Genomic DNA, 24,943 nt, shown 5'->3' with positions numbered 1-24,943 from the left:
GAACGTGCTGGAGGGACAGATTCATCACCCAGAGACTCCCTATGCTGTGGAACAAAATCCTGGTACATGTGAGGCAGAGCACCTCTCTGGCCTTGTTCAAGAGGAATCTTGACCAATGGATGGGAGATTGCAGATATACCCCAGGGATTACTTCAGTGTCACTGCTTGACAGATGCACAGCAAAATGATAGGCATAGTTTTTATTCAAACTAAAGGGGTGGCGAAAGCCACATAACTATGGGCTAGGCTTATAAATGCCCTTGGGCAGATAGCCTAGTATGAACCTATGAACCTATGAACCTCTAGATGAATGTGTTATGGCCCATGCACACACACTGCCCTCCCCATAGCCCTACTATGACAAGCCTGCTGAGGTCATCCACTGTGAAATACACCCTTGGGAGAGCTGTAGCCCAGTAATCTCTGTGGTGCATACCATAATGCTGCACTGCTGTAGTGTGATAAACTAATTAGGTAGGTGCTCAATTTCCAGACATGGTAACTGTGTATGTGTGTCTGTCTGTCTGTGTAGAGAGCAATGCTTTTTAGGCTAGTCACACTCCCTACAATTCAAATGCTCAACCTTGGTAAGGCTGCTGATGTCATCCACCTAGTAATACACCTCTGGGAAGATAGCCCAGTAATTTTCATAGCATGTCCTGTGACTGCATACGGCTGTAATGTGATAAAGTAGTTAGGTAGGAGTACTATTTCCAGACATGGCAACTGTGTTTGTGTGTCTGTTTGTCTTGTAGAGAGCAATGCTTCTTAGGCCAGTCACACTCCCTACAATTCAAATGCTCAATCTTGGTAAGGCTGCCAATGTCATCCACCTAGTAATGCAGCTCTGGGAAGCTGTAGCCCAGTAATCACCATAGCGCATCCTGTAACTGCATACCACTGTAGTGTGATAAACTAGTGAGGTAGGAGTACTATTCCCAGACATAGCAACTGCGTGTGTGTTTGTGAATGTGTCTGTCTGTCTGTGAAGAGAGCAATGCTTTTTAAGCTAGTCATACTCCCTACAATTCAATTGCTCAACCTTTGCAAGGCAGCTGATGTCATCAACCTAGTAATACACCTTTGGGAAGCTTTAGCCCAGTAATCTCCATAGCACATCCTATAACTGTGTTGCTGTAGTGTGATAAACTAGTTAGGTAGGAGTTTTATTCCCAGACATGGCAAGTGTGGATGTATGTGTGTGTGTGTTCCTTTGTCAGTGTAGGGAGCAATACTTTTGAGTACATTCACAAACGCTACAACCTCCAATTGTCTGCTTTGACAAGTATGCCAATGTCATCAACTGTGAAATATACCTTTGGGGAAGGAATAGGCCAGTAACCTCAGTGGTGTGTGCTGCAACTGTGTACTGCTGTAGTATGATAAACTAGTTAAGTAGGAGTTCTAACCACAGCCTTGGCAACTGTATGTGTGTCTGTCTGACTCTGCATTTTAAGGTAGGCACACCCCCTACAATTTAAATGCTCTACCTGGGTAAGGCTACTGATGTCATCCACCCTGAAATACACCTCTGGGAAGGTTGTAGCCCAGTAATCTCAGTAGTACATCCTGTAACTGCATACTGCTGTAGTGTGATAAAGTAGATAGGTAGGTGTTCTAATCACAGACATGGCAAGTCTGTTTCTGTCTGACTCTGTCTGTGTAGGGAGCAATGCTTTTTCGGGTAGTCACACTCCCTACAAGTTAAATGCGAACTTTGGCAAGGCTGCTGATGTCATCCACCCAGAAATACACCTCTGGGAAGGTTGCAGCTCAGTACTCTCCGTAGCACGTGCCATAACTGCATACTGCTGTAGTGTGGTACAAAACTCCGGTAGGGTGCTATACCCACCCATGACAGTTCTGGATATTTTGTGTGTGTTTCAATGTCTGTGTAGGGAGCTATGCATTAGAGGCTAGTCACACTCAGTACATTTCAAATGCCGTACTTTGGCAATCCTGCTGATGTCAGCCAATGTGTTATACAACTTTGGGGAAGGAGTTCTCCAGTAATCCCTGTGGTGCATCCTATAACAGCTCTATGCTGTAGTGTGATATAGATCTCTGTTAGGGGTTCTATATCCACAGAAGTGGGTTGTGGATGTTTTGTGTGTGCTGCACTGTCTGTGTAGGGAGCAATGCATTTTAGGCTAGTCACACTCAGTTCATGTCAAATGCCCTACTTTGGCAATCCTGCTGATGTCAGCCAATGTGATATACACCTTTGGGGAAGGAGTACTGCAGTAATCACTATGGTGCGTGCTATAACTGCATAGTGCTGTAGTGTAATAAACTAGTTAGGTAGGGGTTCTACTTCCAGGCTTGACAGGGTTGTGTGTGTTTGTAACTCCTATCCTGTGTTGAGGGTTGTGTGACACCTGGGCCCAATGTGAAGTGGGTTTTGCAAATTTCTTATATGGTGGCCCTATTATATATCACAATGTCCACTGTACAGGGATAACAGTTGTGAAATAGCTGAGAGACTGGGGTGCAAATCCATACCCATACATGTGACATCAAGGCCAGGTAATCACAGTTACAACCCCAGTATTACCCAAAGCACACTCTCAACCCATGTCTCATACACACACACACGCACACACACACACACACACACACACACACACACACACACACACACACACACACATGCCGAGGCAACAGCCAACATGTGTGTAGTACACTGCATATTGGTGACTGATAGTAACTATGATGTGAATGCAGTGGCCTACAGAGGGCATGGCACCCTGTCCATCAGTACGATAGGCATATGATTGCAGACAGTGTGCCTTCAGTATGTTTCCCACTGGATGCCTGCAACAACTGTGGTTCCATCAAATGTGATCCACAAAGGACATACCATGCCTTACACACATGCCGTGTATGGACAGATGCCACTGACACCAGGGAGTACCTGTAGCATGCTATCAATGTAGGTGCAGCATCAACCTGCTGTCCATTACCTGGCCCCGCCAAATGAGGGCAGAAATGTCACATCTGATGATAGCATTCTGTGTACACAACATGGGCCAGACAAACCAGGTACACTTCCACATGCAACTGTACATGAATGTGGGACATGTGCACATCCCAGACACCATCCATGTTATGGCATATAGAACACATACATGGCAAGCATTGCACAGCACTGGCCATGCACAATAGTAACCCAGGTGACTGGATGGTGAATACAATTCCTACCTGTGTGGGTCATTCCAGACACTACACCCCTTAGCCATAATGCAGACCATTCTCATGTGGCCTGATGCCAAGGTATACCCTTCACCTAGCCTTGTGCAACCATCTGGCACAGCCATGAAGCAATGCTCACATGCATGCTGGCACTGGCACCCTGTGTCTGTGTGTGTGGTGTATGATGCTTCCGACCACATTCACACCCAGTACCACCCCCATTGGTATACTGAAGCATGCTCTCTAATGTCAGACACCTTCACATACCCTGTGCCCATAGAACCCCAGGATAAACCCTGTGGGCCATTTGATACCTATGTATTACTGTATTGTGGCAATGTAATGGGTTAAGAAGTGTATTTGTTATCCTCTCAAGTGTAGCAATGTGTATGAGTCCCTAAGAGAGTGTGGCTGTGTTAATGCTGACACCTGTTCATGTGGACAGGCTCATGTGCTACACCTACTGTATTGCAACAGTGTTGCAGATGTCACTCACCAGCACATATACATTTGGACAGCTCACCAACATGTAAGCTATGTGGTGCATGCACTAACTGCCTACACATGAGATAGCTATACATAGTCAGTCAGGTGTTTGAAATCCTGTACTGGTAGGTGTGTGACACAAACATGCTTAGGTTTTACTCATCCACACTTTCCCTGACATACTTTGTCTCTGTCTGTCCCTCTCACACCCTCTCTGGTGGATGTGGAGATGTACACCTGTTTGCTTATGCAGCAGCTTGTGTTTTGTAAGTGATGGTCATGATCAGCTGATGGCCTCTGTACCAATTGCAGTCCTCCTCTGGCTGAGTGCATGTGGAATAGGTGTGGTAACATTCCCATAGCCAATTGCATGGAAATCTACTCCAATATCTAGGAACATCATGTTAGTGTTGGCCCTTTACATCCACTGTGGGCAGGAACTAGATCTGTTGTTTGGTGAACAGCATCTCAGATGGATTGGGGATTTACCTCTAACAACATACACTGTGGAAACTGGGAAACACACAGGAGGGGGATGTGCCTGACCTGACTACAGAATGTAAGTGCTGCTATACTGCATGTGGAGTAATGTTGGCTTAACAGTGTGTGTGTAGATATGGCTGTTCTACATGTATTACCTGCCATGTCAGTTCTATGTTTATGAGGAATCCGCATCTGCAGGGTCGTCCGCAGACTGGGCAGTGTGTTGTGCCCTTGGTGTCATGTGTTACCCACAGAGCATGTATCTGTGAACTGCAGAAGGTAGTGTGAGGATTGCAGTCTGCTGATGGTGAAAGTCGTGACAGTTACTGACGTCATATCCCTCATAGGACAAATGTTGCAACAAACCCTGTTACAACAGTAAATATATGAGGTTATCACAGCAACATGTCAATATTTTCCCTGTGTATGTTCTTCCAGCCACAACTCTGTCAACTTTTGTACATATGTCGTGCATTAAGAGGTGCATATGCGCTGTACACCATCATTAGTGTCATCATATCTGACAGCAAGCCAGTGAGATATCAGAATGCTACACATGTTATGTACAGTACAGGTAATATTTGATGAAATTACCATGACATTTTGTGATCGTTTGTACATTACTGAGGTCTTTGTAACTATGGTGAATGTTGACAGTGTGTGTATTATTAATATGTTCTTTAGCCTGTGTACAGACTGTGGTAGATGTCATTGTTATAGGTCCCATCCTATCTAATGTTACATGCTGCTCCACTATATGTTACCGTATTGGCTTACATGTTTGTAGGGCCATACACACACATGTCCCATACCACAGACAGCCAGCAGACCACTCCATGTAGCAGCCCAGTATATGTAGGGTTAGTCTGTGAGTGGTACATATGAGGATGGTGTTGAACAGATAGTCCATATACTGTACTTTTATGCTAGCTTACTATCTGTGGCTGTGGCTGTGTTCACATTGGATGTTGTTATGCATCTTCACACAGGTGTATCTTACCCTGTGCTGTGACATGCCTGCAGAGCCTGCTATATATGCAGGTACATGTGCATTCCCCCATAGGAGATGTAGGCCAGTGTTGAGCCAGTCTGTCTGTAGCTTTCACAGTGCATTGTTACATGTCTAGCAGCTTAGTGTACTTATTCAGTGAGATGTCATGTGCAGATACTTGCTGGATGTACTGCTACTGGGTCTCCCTTAACAGTCATGTATGTCAGACAGAGCAGTGGGATGCTGTACAGATGTATGTCAATATCTAGTGGGTAGTATGTGGCCATGGTACCCCTGTAACAGTGGTTATGTGTCAGGCCAGACAGGGTTGTGTGAATGCATAACTTATGGTGGCATATGTATACCAGTCGTTATGTGTAATACCCATCTACCTGGCTGTTAACATCCATATTGCCATGCATGGTACACATGTTTAGCACTAAGGGGTTATGTGTATACCTCTGTACTGTAAAGAGCATTTCAGAATGTCCACATATATTGGCCAATATCTGTGCTGCAGTCCACGGGGGCATTACTTGCTAGCAATGGTACTTTACTAGGATGTCTGTCAGTAGCCAATGGCACACATGTGGAAAGCAGATGTGACCTCCCACACACACCATGTCTGTGAAGACAATTCAGGTTACAGTAGCAATATTCTACCAATACACCTGCTATACATACTTGACATCCACTTGCACTACAATGTTGGGACTATAGGGGCTGGGGTAGGGCTACACTCAGTGTCTAGGACATATAGTGAGAATATCTGTACATATACTTTCTCTCTCTCTCTCTCTATACATATATATATATATATATATATATATATATATATATATATATATATATATATATATATATATATATATATATATATATATATATATGATTACACATATACATATCGACATATATAGATGGGTATGTATATGTACATAGATATACATATACACCCCCAGATATATACATATACAGAGCAATATATGTCTACACATATACAGATAGTGATACATATGCACATATATGTATGGATATCTACAGATATATCAACAGTAATATCCATATCGGTATAGATATGTATGCACATATATATATATATATATATATATATATATATATATATATATATATGTATACCAACATATCTAGGCAGATCTGTACACATAGGATGTGCATACATATATAGCTATATACACACATATCTATATGTACATATACGTGTACCTATATATATGCATATGTATAGATACATATATGTATAGATATGTATACATATGTGCATATGAAAAGGTGTACATATGGCCATATATATGTAGCACTACACAGATGTGTATACAGACATATGTATGTGTATACCTATGTATGTACATGTAGACATCTATACACCTATATGTATACAGCCATATACCTGTCATGAGTAAACGTCACAGTTGTGTGCACTCTCCCACATGTATCCCACCGTATGTATCTGCTATGTGTACATTATGATAAAACAACATATGTGATGCAACAGTCATATTAATGGCACAGACTACACAATCTAGGATGTAAAGGCAAGTGTTCCATACCACTCAATTTGGGTAATGACAGCTATACTGGTAACACAACAGCTGTCCCCACAGTGGTCATGACATAGTGGTCATGTGTTGTGACTTCAGTGTAAAGGGCCCTGAGTTCATGACCTGCAAGGGTTGCTCATTTTCTTGCTGGGCAGAACAAGGTCTGTTGGATACAGAGTGGTTAAGGCAGTGGTTGTGCAATGTAAGCCGCACACATCAGCATCACAACATTGCTAGTTAGGGGTCTAGATCCAGTGTTGGCAAGTAACAGTGTGTGTGTGTATGTGGATGGGTCTACATCAGGTTGTAGGGTATAAATGCCTCAGTGGGCCACCTGTCCATGTGGCATAGGAAATGTCCGGTATAGTAACCTGTGAAATGTGTTCAACTGTACCCCAGATATGTCACTGCCATGGTGTCAGCACAGTGACTTACCCCAGTGTGCAATATGACTTCAGACCATTCTCGTGCTGACACATGTACACCTACAACACAATTGCATATCAGTTTAGAGACCACAAAAAACAGTGTTACTAACACCTAGAAGGCATCATTGCTGGATGGCTACACTACCTGACAAATATGCCTCACACTCTAAACTCTACAACATGTTACACTGCAGGACTGTGGTATACTGATGTACTGATGTACAGTCACTGTGTGCATCACAACCATATCAGCCTGTCCCTGTATCAATGGTATGGATGACAGGGATGGGTCACTGGTATCATCATATGCACAGGGCATCCTCATGCTGACACATGTACACCTACAACACAATTGCATAACAGTTTAGAGACCACAACAAACAGTGTTACTAACAGCTAGAAGGCATCATTGCTGGACTGCTACACTACCTGCCAAATATGCCTCATGCTCTACACCCTACAACATGTTACACTGCAGGACTGTGGTGCACTGGTGTACAGTCACCGTGTGCATCAGAACCATATCAGCCTGTCCCTGCATCGATGGTATGGATGACAGGGATAGGGCACAGGTATCATCATATGCACAGGGTGTGGTCTTGGTCTGCCAGAGGCTGAGGGTGGGTCATACATTTGATACCATGTGTGTGGTTGAGGGGTCTACTCTGGGGAGCTGGCTGAGGTGATGTGGTGTATGTAGGTATAAAGTTTCCCTAGGTGTGTTTGCATAGTGTGTGGGTATGCATGCACACACATCTGCCTTGTGGCTGCCCTGCACAGGTGTTTATGGAGAGCTGCAAACCATACCTGGCAGGGTGTGCAGTTCACTGCCTCCGGCCATGGACAAGTGGACTGTGCCTGCCAGGGGTTCCGCGAGCATGTACAGGTATTGGTGTTGAAGTGCTACTCTCACCTACTAATGACATTTGTCTGCTGGTACCACATCCATCCTGGGACTGGCCAGGACCACGTGCACTTGGCCTGCTGTGGTGTGGTGTGGACAGCACACCCCCCCACACTGCCAGGGCTGCTACTGCCACTACAGGAGCCCCTTGGTGTCTTAGCATGACCATGTTAAGTGCCAGCTGTTGGCGTTGCTGGCCCACGTCCACACGGGCGTCGCCGCATCCCCACCACATGTTGAAGCATGGACACACCACGGCTGATGACGGCCATCATCTCATCATGCCATCTATCCACTTGCTCGGTAGAAGCATGGATGGCACCCAACAGCTCACAGAGGGTGTCACATACAGATGTGAGTGTAGCCCTCTGCAGCCTAAGGCCCTGTCTGGTGTAATGCTCAATATGTGCCTGCACCACCATTACAGCCTGGAACTTACTTCTGCTGGTTGCAGCTATATTGCCTATGCCAGGGGCATGATGTCCATTGGCCCTACCACAAGCACCCTGGGACATCCGCCTATGTGGCAGCCTTCCGGACATCCAGCTATGTCTGCTGCAACTGGACACAGTAGGCATGGTTACCACACTTTCCTGTGCACTGCCACTGAACACCAGCTGTCCCTGTGCTAGGACCACTGGTGATGGAGTGTGTATAGGCACTGTAACTGTGTGCAGGGGTGGGGTGGCTAAAAAGTGGATGTCAAATGGTGCAGTGTCAGCCACTGACAACCCCACCTGTGCCTCAACATTATCATCATCATCATCATCGGTGTCTGTATGGACACCTACATCAGATTGGGTGCAGGAGGGACCCTGACCCACCTCACCACCTGTGGGGGAAAACAATAACCGCACTTTAAAACCTGTACAGTATTGCTTAACAGTACACACACACACACACACACACACACACACACACACACACACACACACACACACACACACACACACACACACACACGCACACACATGCACATCTCCATAATACCTACCTGTCCATGGCTTTACAGACAGTCCCACATATATGTCCATGTGTTACCCCATCCTGCATCACAATTGTTAACATACACACATACCACTCATTAACATCACAGTCCTCTAAATGTCCACACAAGTGGGCACAATACAAGGCCTGTTGCTACATTACCTGCCTGACTTGTGTGTAGTGGAGTAACATGGCCTCAATGCTGTCATTCAGTGTACACCCTCTGTATGGCCAGAATGATGTGCATGGCCCCTATATGTGTGGACTACTATGCTGTACCCATAATAACTCCCACCGGTGTGTCATGTGTATGCAATACTCAGTACATGCGGATATGCTGCTCTGTTGGCCCATCATGTGACAGCTGTAATATCTGAATGCAGTCTCTGGTGCTGACTATTACTTCCCCAATGCATCTGTAGAGCTGCATATGTGGGCTGTAGGTGACCTCTTCGCTGACAGCAATATTAAGTGTGTACCGGGGTCTACTTTCCCTCTGAATGCCTGCTCCATGCTACAGGCCATATTATACAATTTGCTGTCCTGTGAGTGGCACTCCATGTCCATGTACTGGATGGTCCCAAAGGGGGGTAAAGGCATATGAACACCCCACAATCACACATGTGCATACATGGCCACACACACAAACACACATGCACACACACATCATACATGCATCTACCACCCACCACTTTGCCAGAGTGACCCTGCAGGCAAACTAACTAACCACCAGGATGCACACACACACACACACACACACACACACACACACACACACACACACACACACACACACACACACGCACACACACACAAGCACATGTGAAGTTGCGCAATGATCGTACACACAGTCCTCCAATTACCCATCTGTCAATATGCAGAATATATGGTACAGAACAGCACGCAGTTCAGCTATGCTCACACCATGCTAGCAATGGTATACATGTGTATGATGCATGTGCTGTAATTAGGTGATGCCCCTTACCCTGGATAAAACTGTACCCATGTAATCATTATTGCTGTGTACCTGTTCTGCACCCTGCCATGTCCTGTGCACCACACCTCACAGGTGTCCAATCCATTGTGGAATGTGTAGTACTGTGTCAGTTATGCCAGCTGTACCTCTCACAGCCCCTGTGTGTTTCAGCAACACATACCTGGGATGATATGTGGACTGTTTTCATTGATGAATGCCTGATGCCTGATTTACAACAGTCAGCATCAACAGACCATGTATGGCCACTGCAGAAATGCTTACACTGACAACCATCAGAGCATACCATGGTTATGGGGATGTACACACCTTTATTGCTTTTACACATACATCTGTGATCTGCCATGGGACCACAACACTGCATATCTTAGCTGTACACAAGCTCGGTATGTAACATATGTCCTGTACTTTCACATGCAGTGTCTACAGATTGTGTCATGTGTGTGGCTGCTGACCACAATGCATATACACCATGTGGGGATATGTCTGCACACCCTTATCATGACGGTTTATCACACCTCTTGTTGTGTGTACTACAACAGTCACTGCTCATGGCAGGGCTTTACCAGCGTGTGCCTTCTGTGATTGCCAGTGTATGTTCAGCCTACCCTACACATGTCCCCGAATTCTGCATGATTGCAAGGTCTACTCAGGTGCACATCCCATGGTGTTCACACAATGTCGTCACTATTGCAGTGTGGGTAGGGTTACGGCTGCCACAGGTCCTGGACCTGACTATATGCAGATAGAGACAGTCATCCTTAGGATCCCTGCTGCAGTGCATTGGTGTTTCATGCTGAGACCCCCCTCCCTCAGCATTTATGCAGATGCATGACAGGTAAGCCCTACACATATGTGTTTATCACACCTCTTGTTGTGTGTACTACAACAGTCACTGCTCATGGCAGGGCTTTACCAGCGTGTGCCTTCTGTGATTGCCAGTGTATGTTCAGCCTACCCTACACATGTCCCCGAATTCTGCATGATTGCAAGGTCTACTCAGGTGCACATCCCATGGTGTTCACACAATGTCGTCACTATTGCAGTGTGGGTAGGGTTACGGCTGCCACAGGTCCTGGACCTGACTATATGCAGATAGAGACAGTCATCCTTAGGATCCCTGCTGCAGTGCATTGGTGTTTCATGCTGAGACCCCCCTCCCTCAGCATTTATTCAGATGCATGACAGGTAAGCCCTACACATATGTGTCAGCTTGAAGTGTCCCATACACTGAACACCACATGTTGCAGCTTAGACCCAGCTGATAACGTGGACTGCTGCAATCCTGTATGCCATAGTGTATCTCAGCAGCAGTTGCCATTGCCCTACAGGTATGTACACTGGTGTTGCATTGTATATGGGTGTTGTTCAGAATCTGTCACTACTGTAGGCCATGTCTACAAACAGTATGTTACCCCCTGTTGACACATTCTACAATGACAGGATGTTAGCTGTCATGTAGGTGTGTGATATACCCTTTCAATACCCCGTCATGTTTTCCCCTGTGAGACCATGCATTTCACAGCAAAAATACATGCACATGTACAGCATGCATTCAGGGTAGGTGTGTTAGATGTTTGCATGGAATATAACATCATCATTACATGTCTGGTATGTTGGCATGCATCTTCATAAGACATACTCACCAGCTACAGGCTGCTGCCTTGCTATTACCTTGGTGGGACCCACATAAATGTGTAAGAGATGCAATGTCAGTGGCCACACCTGTTGCACTGCTACAGGCTGGGTGCAGTACTACCATACATCAACCGTAAATTCCCACAATACTACCACATCTGGACATCTGTTTATCACTACAATGCAGCAACTCAATATTTGTATGACATATCAGATATGCAAAATGTACCTGTACCACTGTGGATGTTTACACAACAGTGGTCTACTGATGTGCCCTGTGTCCTTACCTGCACGCTCCTCAGCTGGTGTGTGGGTGACACCCACCTCCACAAAAGGGTCCAGTGGTTGATGGTGTTCCAGCTGGGCAGGTGCCACAAGGCTGGCCAGGAGCTCCTCCACACATATCAGGGGGATGGCATGCCCCCCCTCCCTGTGGCGAGGTGATCCCCCTGGACTGAAGCAGCATGCTGATAGGCATTGCAAAGAAGATCGCTGCAATGATGCCGGACCTGCTCATAACTACGGTTATGCAGGCTGACATCATTGACCCTGTGGACTAGATCATTCCACAGGGTAGTCCGCTCCTGCTGGTCATGTGCTGTCCTGCCAAAGAGGACCTGGTAGGGCTGAACCAGGTGGTTGATAATGACCTCATTCTCCTCCGCTGAATACATAGGCAACCTGATGTGTGCCATCCTGCCTGAAAAACATGAGGATGGAAAAAGACCTGAGTGACTCATATGGCAAGGTTACCACAGTTCATAATACACATCTCTGTCAACCCTTCCACCACCACATCAGCTTCAACAGATTATACACGCAACTCATTAGGTATAGCTACAGCTTAACTACTGTTTGGACAGATTGTGTATTGTACCACACCTTCTGTTATGTGATTGTAGCCATGTCCCTTGTGTGGACACTAACTTTGCTGGTCTGTTGCAGACTATTCCCTTGCATGCCATTGTCAGGGCCACTATGGTTACATATATGCCAGTGGTATGGCTGCTCTGAGATTGCTGTACATCTGTGTGTTATTGGGGGGTTCTATGCATGCGGTTGGACATGTAACGGGATTGTGTAGACTATTACTACCAACATATGTACTATGTCAGTGACACAATAACATGTATATGTTCCATTGGCCAGCTGATCCACCTCTCCACACCCATCTGACCAAGATACCTGGCCACATCACATGTGTGTGCCAACCTGGGGCCTCCTTGTGCACTGTTACATAATACGATCAGGTGGAACCACCCAGGGGATGTTGCCCCCCCCCCAGGGCACACACCAACATGTTCCTGTCCCCTGAGCTCAGGTCTAGGGTCTGTTCCAAACCAGGCTCCACAGACACATGAGGGATGTGCTACATCTGTCTGAGGCACCCAGTACATATTCATGCTGCCAACATGCACCTCCTGCTCAGTCGACAGACTTGACACCTTCAGGACATGGACTGCTGCTGTGAGTGGCAGTTTGTGGGAGCCTTGTTCCCATTGTGCCCATTATGGGGACCATGAGGCGTCCACATCACGGACCACACACACCATTCACGGTATTTACCCACCACATGTGTCACATACCACCCCTGTAGACTGTCCTCTATATCTACCAATCCTGAACACCTCCACATGTATCTGCCATACTTCCCCAAATTCCCATTACATACTTCACAAGCGGGGGCATTGTGGTGCTAGGACGTGACTAACATGCGACATATCCATCCATGGTGCTCACACCACCAGTTGTAGCTATCTGTGTGTATTGCTATGTGTGCTGCTACCTCACACGTAGCACACAGCACTGTGGTAGTGATATAGGGGACATGTCTTTCCATAAATATCTGTTTGTGTGTGTTTGTACAGATGTAGACATTTGCATATAGGTATATATCTATATATTTGTAGATATACATGATTTCATATATATGTGCACATATATATTTATCTACACATGAGTATATGTATATTTCTGGACATACATGCTGATATACATTTATCCTTATATATTATATCTGTAACATATGTACACATATGCATACCTATATGTGGGGTACATTCAGACATCAGTTCCACAATCTCACGACACCTTCCTGCACAGCTGCACTGTTCTGTCTTGCTACAACACAGACAGCTGCCACATATGGACATGGCCTGACACTAGTGGGGTATATGTGGGACCTGTTTGCAGGTAACCCTATTACACACCTATGGCATTCTGGCATTCTACATTACAGATTCACCTGGGTATCCTGCCAATAGTGGTTCGTGGCTCCCACATGTCCATCATACTGGCATTACTTCCACCACCGGCTTTTAGCCATGTCATATGCATAATCCCCATTACACAACACACACTATGACAGCTTACATCCTCTCTGTCAGTGCTGACCTGCACAGTTAACAGCTATGGCCCTCTACCCCCAGGGACAAACACTATTGTCCATTGCAGTTGTTCAGTTAGCCATCATCACAACACCTGCTGGCACATATAACTCATTCCACATCATGTATCACATTACAATGGACCAGGTACTACATTCTAATACATGTACATATACTTCACATACCTGTTGTGGGAATAATGTATTAATGACTGGCAGCTGCATAGATGGCTGAGTTTTCAGCTGTAATTTTTCTGAGATTTTTCTTTTTTTTCCGCTTTTGTTTTAGCTTGCTTGCTTTCTCTCTCCTGTGAATGGATTGGACTGTTTGGGGTAGATTGCAGCCTGGCTTTAGTAGGTGATGCACTTGATCAGGTGATGGCTTCTGCACCAATCAGTGTACTACACTTGCTAACTGCATGCAGCTTGCTGTGTAGTACTTCCAATTACCACTGTCATGGCAACCAGCTACTATAAATCCCTACATCATGTGGGCATGGTCCCTTTACCCTTCCTGTGTGATGGACATCCTTCCTGTGTGTGGGCATCAGTGTTACAGACAGCAGGTAGCAGTACCTCTTCCAGGGGAACCGGCACACTCAGGCCAGCTATGTATTTGTTAGAGGTTCCAGAACTACAGACAGGGTGTGAGTAGAGTTGTGTTATGCTTTGTACAGTACTGGTGTTACAGGGTGTGTGTGTACATACTAGTTTACCTTGGAATGCAGTCTGTCTGCATAGCTCTCAACTGTGGGCCTATCCTGTTGGTGGCCAGAGGTGTGCCTATCATGTTTTGTCTGTCCACCACACAGGTTTTGTGTCAGGTAGTTCACTGGCAGTGTGTGTGTTGAGTGCTATCAGGGCATGGCTACATCCATTTATGTTTCTAACCTCAATTCCCTGGCTAAGGGTATGTTGCAGACTATCCTGAAACACCAGCAACTTGCTTAATGTATGGCAACAATTTCCCACATATGGGCTTGTGTTTCAGCCTCTGTCCTTCACCTACATACCAAGCTTTGCACATATGACATGCTGTTAGGGGTTGGTCTGTAGTGGGCTGTGCATATATCACACTGCCATTGCTGCCATCAGTCCACTGCTGTTGTATCCCCCCCACACACACATACAATAATTCTGGGGCCATATATGTGTGGACTACACCAAAACAATACATGTGCACCCTTATGCACTCCAGAGGCCAGTGTATGTAACAGTGGTATATGGGCTTGTAGTACTGAGTCTGGGGGGGATGCAGAACTATAACTGACCTTGGCTGTTACAAAATGTGGGGGTATCAGTGATGAGCTGCCTTAAGGTATCTGGATGTACAGTACCGTATATTTCATCTATATTTACATTACTCACATATATTGGGTTAATGCAGGCCTACTGCCTCCTGCCATACAAGACTGTTCTGTTTGTCAGTGTGCTTGTGATGGTGTCAGTTATGCCTTGTTATGTAACAGTTACATCTCATTTGGTCAACTGAAGTTATCAACACCTAGTGATTTTGTATAGAGTGTAGATAGAGGCTACTGAACTATACACGTGCATTACATATCGTTGATTGTTTGATATCCTGTGGCCCAGTCTGTCTTTACTATTGTACAATTTGAAGGCATTAGCCTGGACAGCAACAGTTGTGAACCTTTCCAGACTACTGTATTAGTATAACTGTTTCACAGTTGCATTACTTTGTTTATATGGATGTCAGTGTCTGCAAAGCTATATGACATAGCATATAGAACTGTAATAGTACACAAATAAAGGTTTTCCATTTCTGCAAACCTGTGTGTGGTGTTTTTTCCTATGACCTCTCTGTGGGTATATGTTGAAGGCGATGATTGTATTTGTATGGGTGGCCCATACAGTGTACAGTTGTTCAGGTGTGAACTGTAGGCATAGTGGCTGTTCCATATTGTGTGCACCTGCTACATATGTATCTTACTGTACATATCTCTGCGTGTGTTTGTGTAGTCACATGTATATCTATATATCTATCTATCTATATATATATATATATATATATATATATATATATATGGGTCTATATTAGAAGACTGAAGATGCATTCTTTTGAATGCGTCTTGGTCGAACTTAAAAGGCAGAAAATGGAAAATACAGAAGAGGCTGTTAAGCGAATTCTTTCCCTGGTACTTTGCTGTTTTTGGCATTGTAGTGCGGTCTCAGAGTTGGTATATTTAAGTAGGGGGGTGTGGAGTGTGCAGCCCCCCCCACTTAATGTAATGTTTAAAACTTATTATTTTTTTTTTTGTTGGAACAACGATCGTTTTCCCTTGGAAATAAATTGCTGTTCTGACACTTCGACATTGTAAGCTTTCGCGTACATAGATTCGATCAATCACTGTTCACTTTTTTAAGCATTCGATGATTTAATATAGACCCATACATATATATATATACATATTTATTTATATATATATATATATATATATATATATATATATATATATATATATATATACATATATATATGTATAGCTGTATCTGCATATATGTGTCTGTGTATATGTATCCTGGGAATGTTGATAGCTTCCATATTTTACATTTCCTATGGGAGCCACACTGTACTGCATGATATGTTACCAATACCAGGCTGACATCATACAGGTGGGTTGTAGTACTGTTTACATGTGCACATGTCATGTCAGTTCCTGCTTATGGGATCTGTAACACTTGGTAGTATATTGCAGGGCGGACATGTTTGGCTGTGGTGGGGTGGGTGTGCCTATTCGTACATGACGTATATTGTTTGGGGCGTCTCAACCCCATTAACAGTGCATGTGGACATATTTGTTTTTGTCAGTTTACCATTGCTATCTACAGCTGTGTGGCTATATATATATATATATATATATATATATATATATATATATATATATATATATATATATATATTTATATATATATATATATTTATATACACACACATATATATATAGATAGATAGATAGATATATAGATATATAGATATATATATATATATATATAGCTACATCTATTGATATGTTGTATCTGTTTAGATATTAATATATTTACTCTCACACATACATTTACATGTTGGAATACATTTCCTGTACTGTTAAATGACTGGGCTGGTTGATATGTTTTGAATACATCAGGGTTTTGTATATCTGACATGGCCTAGTGGTATAGTACTTTTGCTATGGTGCGTGGGGTCCTGTGTTCCAGCCTAGTAAAGGCTTTTTATTTTGTTGCTGGGCAGAACAAGGGCCTTTGGATACAGAGTGGCTAAGGCACTTTTAAGTAGTTGTTAGTGGGTTTGCGTGGGTGTGAGCAGAGGTAAGCACTACTAACATCTGCTTACAGAGAGTTAGCTTCAGATTGGTTTAACCAGTGTAGGCATTGCTTACTGCTGTGCAGACGGGATTAAGCCCACTTACTAGTCCTTATATATGCTTACTATTGCTTAGTTGTGCTTAAACCTGCTTACTATTGCCTTATTCATTCTGACACTGACACGTCACATGTGCATTTCTTGCAGTACTCAGTATATATATATATATATATATATATATATATATATATATATATGTTATTTAGTGGGTTTTGCAACAAACATATTGGTTATAACGTGCTTTGCCATGTAAAATAGACTGTGCTGCAGTGGGACTCAAACTGGGAATGCCTGCTCACTACACTATTGCTGTGCTGCCTTGTTATCCTCCTCAGCTTTTTCAGCAGCTTTAACCGTAGCTAAGTGATGGGCACACCCGCGCACCTACGGGTAGCCTTAATCAAATTTTTAAATGAAAACAAATGGGTTTCTACATTTTATTTTTATGTATTGTTGCTGTTGGACACATAGGGGACTGTGGGTGGGGATATACGGACAGCTATTACTGGTCTCGCTAATTCCTTACCCCTTTCTCCTGTTCTACATTGCAGGGCCATGTTTATTCTGAGAGATCTGCTCTCAGACATGCCCCCTGCACTCATACACACTCCATGTAAGCCTAGGAGCTCGGGCAGCGTGCCTTGTTATTATGCATGGCGTGCTGCCATCCTGCTCCTAGACGGGCACTTCAATGCAGGACTAAGCTAGTCCTGCATGGAAGATTAGTGAATCCGGGGGGTAGTTATGACACAATGGGAGGGTTTGATAAAATAAATGAAAGAAGTATGTTTTATGCAGAGGATGTATAGATTAGTGTGCAGTAAAAAGTTTTATCTGGTGAATTTGGTATTATGGGTAAAATGGCATATTTGCCCAGTGCTTCTATGATCCTGCTAAAACATGGAAAGGAAATTGTGCAACTGGTGTTTTCTCTCATATGGGAGTCAATATTACATTCAGTGAAAACAGGTGTGTTCCCTAGCAAGACCAAGACTCACTCCCCTAAGAGAAGGAAACCAGTCTGGTGGACCCCTGCTATAAAGAGGTTATACAACAGAAGGAGGAAACTAGTTCAGAAAAAAAGCAAATCCCAAGAAAGAAAGACATCCCTGATCAGTATCAGTAAGAAACTAAGGTCCCTCATAAAATCATCCAAGGCTAACTTCGAAAGAAAAATAGCCAAGGATTCGAAAGATAACCACAAAGCCTTCTTTAGCTATGTCAAGAATCTAAGTGGCAACTCGCAGATATGCTCTGAGCTAGTGCAAAATAGCACAAAATATACTGAACGTACTGATATTACCAGCATCCTGGCAGATAGATTCAGTGCAAACTTCACCTCCCTCTCACCTTCAAAAGGGCCCACAACAATACCGGAAAAGTGTAGTGTCCCAGAAATCACAGAAGCACAGGTGAAAACAGCCCTTTTAGAAGCCAAAAACACAGCATCAATGGGGCCAGATCGTGTCCCAGGCTGCGTCTTGCACGAACTACAGAACGAACTAACCCCCCACCTAAACACGCTGTTCAACCTCAGCCTCTCCACAGGCTAATTTCTCATAGAATGGAGCACAGCAATGGTTATTCCGCTCCACAAAGGAGAGGCCACAAATGACCTTGGTAACTATCGCCCCATAAGCCTGACTAGCCTGGTCTGCAAGGCTATGGAGCGCATCATCATGGGACTCATTAACAAAGACATTGGGAACCTCCAAACACTTGACCCGACCCAGTTCAGCTTTGTTAAGGGCAGATCATGCCTACTAAATCTGGTTGACTTCTTCGAGACAGTCAGCAAGGCCATAGATGAGGAAAAGGTGGTTCACACAGCCTACCTTGATCTCGCCAAGGCATTTCAACACCATTCCGCACTCGGGTATTATAGAAAACTCACCAGCCTGAACATAAACCCCTACATCACAAGATGGGTTGCCAACTGGCTTTCAGACAGAACTCACACGGTAAGAATAGCGGGCTCCAGGTCCGACTCTAAACCAGTCACAAGTGGTTTCCCACAAGGCTCGGTTCTGGGACCCCTACTGTTCAACATATATTTCTCAGAAGTACAGGCAAACACAGGAGGACTATGGCTGACCAAGTTCACCAATGACTGCAAATGGGGAGCCATTTTTGGTGGATAAATTCAAAATTTTATTTTATTGTCGTTTTATTGATGATTTATTTTTTATTGTGGATCAAAGTGATGTCAACAATGATGTATTTCTTAGTCATATCAATTCTTTGTCAACTTATATCAAGTTTGTTATGGGTGGTAAAGGTAATATTGTAGATTTTTTAGATGTTAATTTAAGGTGGGATTTTGAAGATAGGAGAATTCATAGTACCATTCATAGGAAGAAAACGTTTAATAATGGTTATCTCCATTATAAAAGTGGCCATCCGACACATGTAATTAAGAATATACCCAAAGGGCAGTTCATTAGAGCCAGTCGTATGACATCGAAGGAATCTGATGTCATGGATGAGTTTGGTTTCATTACCTCACTATTTATTAATAGAGGTTTTCCCAAAACAAACTTAGAGCAAATAGCTGTTGATATATTAAATAGACGTGTTAGTGACTTTCCACCATTATTGAATTTGACGTTTGAACATACAAATTTAGGGGTTGTTAATATATGTAGTAATTCAATTAATAACATGGTTTGTATACTGGGGATGAATTCAGACAGTAAGTATATTAAAAATATTATCACTAAAAATTGGAGAGTTATTAGGGGAAATGCCGAAATGTTTGATATTTTAGGTGATAAGCCATTATTTGTTCAGAGAAATGACAACAATTTAAAAAATATTCTGGCACAACACAAAGATAGTAGAGTTAGAGTTAACACAGTAAAGAAGGGTATGCACTGTTGCAATGATTGCAACATGTGCAGATACATATCTGTTGGGCCATACATTTCTGTTTCCAGTTCAGATAGAATTTTTTCTGTTCCAGGTTATGTTACTTGTCGCAGTACAGGTATAGTCTATATAGCACTGTGTTCTTCATGCCCTGCATTTTATGTGGGCATGACAACTAGAGAACTTAGAACACGTATCAGAGAGCATTTATATAGCATCAAAACAAAGGATGACAAAAATGCTCTCTTTAAGCACACCCTGATATGCAAGTCTTTTAGTAAATTTTTGTTTTCTATTTTGGAAATATGTTATAAAGATATGAGAGAAGGAGATTTCAAGAATTTGCTATTACAAAGGGAAACCCAGTGGCAAATAAAATTGAAATCAGACCATCCACCAGGTTTAAATGAATCAATTAATGTGAAATGTTTTTTAAAACATCAAAAATTGAAAATAGATAAGAATAATGATTTGATTAGTTTGCATATTTTGTAAAGCATTTTATTCTTTAAGTATTCCATTTATAAAGTGTACTGCTTTTTTAAAATAATGGTGTTTTTTAATTGGATAATTATTGTCAATTATTGTGTGCTAATTTTGGTTGTATTTAAGATGTTGGTTGGAGAGTCTTTTTATTCTGATGAAGTCTACGGACGAAAGCGGAAATAAAATTGTGTTACGCTATTTCTTGGTTTCATTGTGCTACACTACAGTTTCTAGCAGCTGCGGTTTGCCTCTTTTATATGTTTTTATTGGTTGGAGTTTTGGTACTGGTTTGTTAGAAATGGGGAGCCATAACTGACTCTCTGGCTGATACAGACATCCTTCAAAAAGGCCTTACTGAGACAGACACCTGGTGTCAAAGTCATGGCCTCAAGCTAAATGCCAAAAAATGCATAGTCATCCCGTTTGGGAAACAAAACACCCACGAATTACTACATAGGCAACAGCCCCCTTAATACAGAAGAGGTAATAAGAGATCTGGGGACCCAGGTAGACAGTAATCTCTACTTTGACAGTCATATTGCCAAAGTAGTTAGGAAATCCTTCTGTAGCCCATCTAATTACTAAAGGGTTCACATCTAGAAATAAAGAGGTTATAGTGCCCCTCTACTCGTCACTCATCAGTCCCATCATAGAGTACAATGCCCCATTTGGGATGTACCTCACAAGACACTTGCAACAGCTGGAAAGACCACAAAAGCACCTCACCAAGAGGATTACTGGCCTTTAACATATGTCCTTTGCAGCCCGACTGAAAAAACTCCGGCTGTACTCAGTGGCATATCGCTTACTCAGAGGTGATCTCTGCCTGACTTACAAAGCCATGTCCAACTCAGAATTGATGAACATGCTCCATCTAAAGAAATCCAAGTCACTGTGAGCCACTCGCTCTAGTGAGCTAAACCTCACCACAACAATAAATAGAACATGCTGGAGGGATAGATTCCAGTCACATCCATGCTTTGGAACAAATTAGGCAGAGCTCCTCACTAACACTCTTCAAGAGAAGCCTTGACGAGTGAATGGGTAACAGAAAATACACCCCTGGGATCACTTCATTGGCTCTTCTTGATAGAGGCTCAGTTAATTAATCAATGGGGCGGCGAAAGTCGACACACTCTGACTAGGCTTATAAATGCCCTCGGGCAGATAGCCTAGTACCTACCTATGAACCTATGAACCTATGAATGAAGATGAATGGGACTTGAGGTTACTAATTCCGGTTGTTAATTCTGTCTGTTTAAACTTGTATAGAGTATTAAAGCGGGTAAAGGAAGAGAATGAGAATTTAGTAGTGAGAATCTTTAAACACGAGTACAAAGCATTCTGGGAGATGATGCAAATAAGAAAGTGAGAAGAAGAGTATGTGAATGAAGAAATGAAAAATGATCAAGAAAAAATATTAACGTGGAAAATAAAAACTGATGATACAGAGAAATATAGAAGGGTGTGGTATAATAATGTGATAAAACAATATTATTATATAAATCCATGGGAAATTTATCAAAGGAAATTATTAAATCCATTAAAGGAAGGAAAAAGTGGTGTACCAAGATAGAAGAGTGTCAAGATTTCCTATGTAGACTGGTAATAAATAAATTACCAGTAAAGGGAAATATGCCATATAAAACAAAAGTTGAAAGAGTGTGTTTATTTTGCATGAAGGACAGCAAAGCATGTTTTTTTTAATGCAAAAGAGTTGTGAAAGTCTGGAAAAAAGTCTGGTGAACAAAAATGTTTTGAGAATATTAATGACATAAACAATATAGATATGAATATGATTATGTATGGATATTATAAGGATAAGAAGGAGGAATATATGAGAAGGGTAGGTAAGAATCTATTTTATGTAATATGGATAACTTGGAATGAAAGACTGAATTAAATTTTGTTTATTGGGAAATTGATTTTGGCAGATATATTGCAAAAAATCAGATTATGGTTGTGGAATGACTGGGGATAAATTATGAAAAAAGTAATGGGGGTGCTATAAGAAAAATGATAAAAAGTAAAAAATATAAATGTGTACATGTCTGCCTGTATATCTGTAAAATTTCTAAGCATGCAAATATGCAAATAATGTATTTATGTTGTATTAGTTAAAGGACCCCTACTATTTTTGATAGGTGCCATGGGATCTTTTACATCCATCTGGGCTACCACCAACACAAATCAAGTAGAGGGAGCCTCAGTTTAATGCCTCATCTGAAGGATGACTGCACCACTTAATAGTATATATACAAACACACACACACACACACACAAAACACATGCATGCATATGATTATATTCAAAATGGCACATACATACAAACACACATACTCATATACACACACACACACACACACACACACACACACACACACACACACACACACACACACACACGCATACACACATACACACACACACACACACACACACACACACACACACACACACACACACACACACACACACACACACACACACACACGCATGCATGCATATGATTATATTCAGAATGGCACATACATACAAACACACATGCACATATACACACACACACACACACATGCACATATACATACACACACACACACATGCACATATACACACACACACATATATATATATATATATATATATATATATATATATATATATATATAGATATATAGATATATATATATATATATAGATATACAGTATGTGTGTGTGTGTGTGTGTGTATACATAGATAGACAGAGATACAAATAAAAAGACATGGGGGATCTGAATATTTATTTAGTCTACAAAATTTGGTCAGCTATAGAGATGGCCAACAGGTGTGTGTAAGATTGCACAATTCTTTGGGTTAGGAAGTATAGCCTTTCCCCAACAATTGCGCAGTCTCAGAATTAGTGTATATAATTAGCAGGGTGGGGATGCAGCCCTCAACATGGGTGAGTGCATGGGGACTTGCCCCTTGAAAAACATGATGTTTCATGCTATTTTTAAAAGTTGTGTTTTGCATGCACCAAGATTTTTGCTTAGCACCTGCATAATAGCATGTCAACATTTGCAAAGTCAACATTTTGTGATCAACCTTGTGAACACTGCTATTTGGGTCATTTATTTTTTTTCAAGTAGGCCCACATATACAAAGATCAACTCCAGCACTTAAAGAAAAAAAAATCCATTGGTTTATTGAAGTAGAAGGATTCTGTAGAATCAGTTTTACCACTTATATTTATCTCAACTGCACAGGTTTAGTTTTACCCAGTCCTTCAAGTAAAGAGGAAAACATAATAAAAGGTTGGAAATATGCTGATCTGGGCAGTCCTGCGATGGTTTGAAGTCCCAGAAGCACTAGTAGATTTAGTGCAGGTTATGTACAAGGGCCAAGTAACACAAGTACAAACAATATTCTGACTAACAAGATGCTTCTTAGTGGGATGTGATAGAGATGGAAGTGTCTGAGATGGGTGGTGGAATTCACACCTTGGGACAGAGCAATAAACGATGACATGAGAGCAGAAGCCAAAGTAGCCCCATTTGCAGAGTAGGTCAAGGAGAAGTGATTACAGTGATTCAATGATATGTGCATGAAAGCAGAGGATGATTGTCTAAAAAAGATTTAGGAAAGACAGAAAGAATGCAAAAGGGAATGAGGAGGTCCAGCCAAGAGCTGGATGAATTATCTGGCTGTCACATAATGTACGAGAGTGACACTGAATAGGGAGAGATGGAGAGAACTGACGCTTCCAGCTGAGTGATATGCTTGAATCTGTTAATCCCAAAGGAAGAGTTGTATTCAATGATGGGTCTGACAAGGGAAATATACAACGGTATGCTGACTTCCTTAGATCTTAATAAGATTCTTCTGGAAATTAACAGGACCATATAGAGGGATTCCCTGACTGCAGTGGAAGCATGATTATTGAACGAGAAAAAATGTTCAAATAAGTGCATATGTCTGTTTGATAAGGCGTGCCATTTATAATGCATGAGGTGGGAGCAGCTTTTTAGCCGAATGCTGCTAAGCTGTACTTTTTTGCATTTAACTTGAGACTGTTTTTGGTGCATCAGGTATTTGCATATTTCATTCCTTTCTGGGGATATTTTTATCAGTGAGGAGGTGGATAAAAGTGCCCAACTTGTAGCCATCATCACACTT

Source organism: Protopterus annectens, chromosome 2.part1, assembly GCF_019279795.1.
Source record: "Protopterus annectens isolate FY-2018-M chromosome 2.part1, PAN1.0, whole genome shotgun sequence".
NCBI lineage: Eukaryota > Metazoa > Chordata > Ceratodontiformes > Protopteridae > Protopterus > Protopterus annectens.
Note: the sequence above shows the minus strand (reverse complement) of the source record.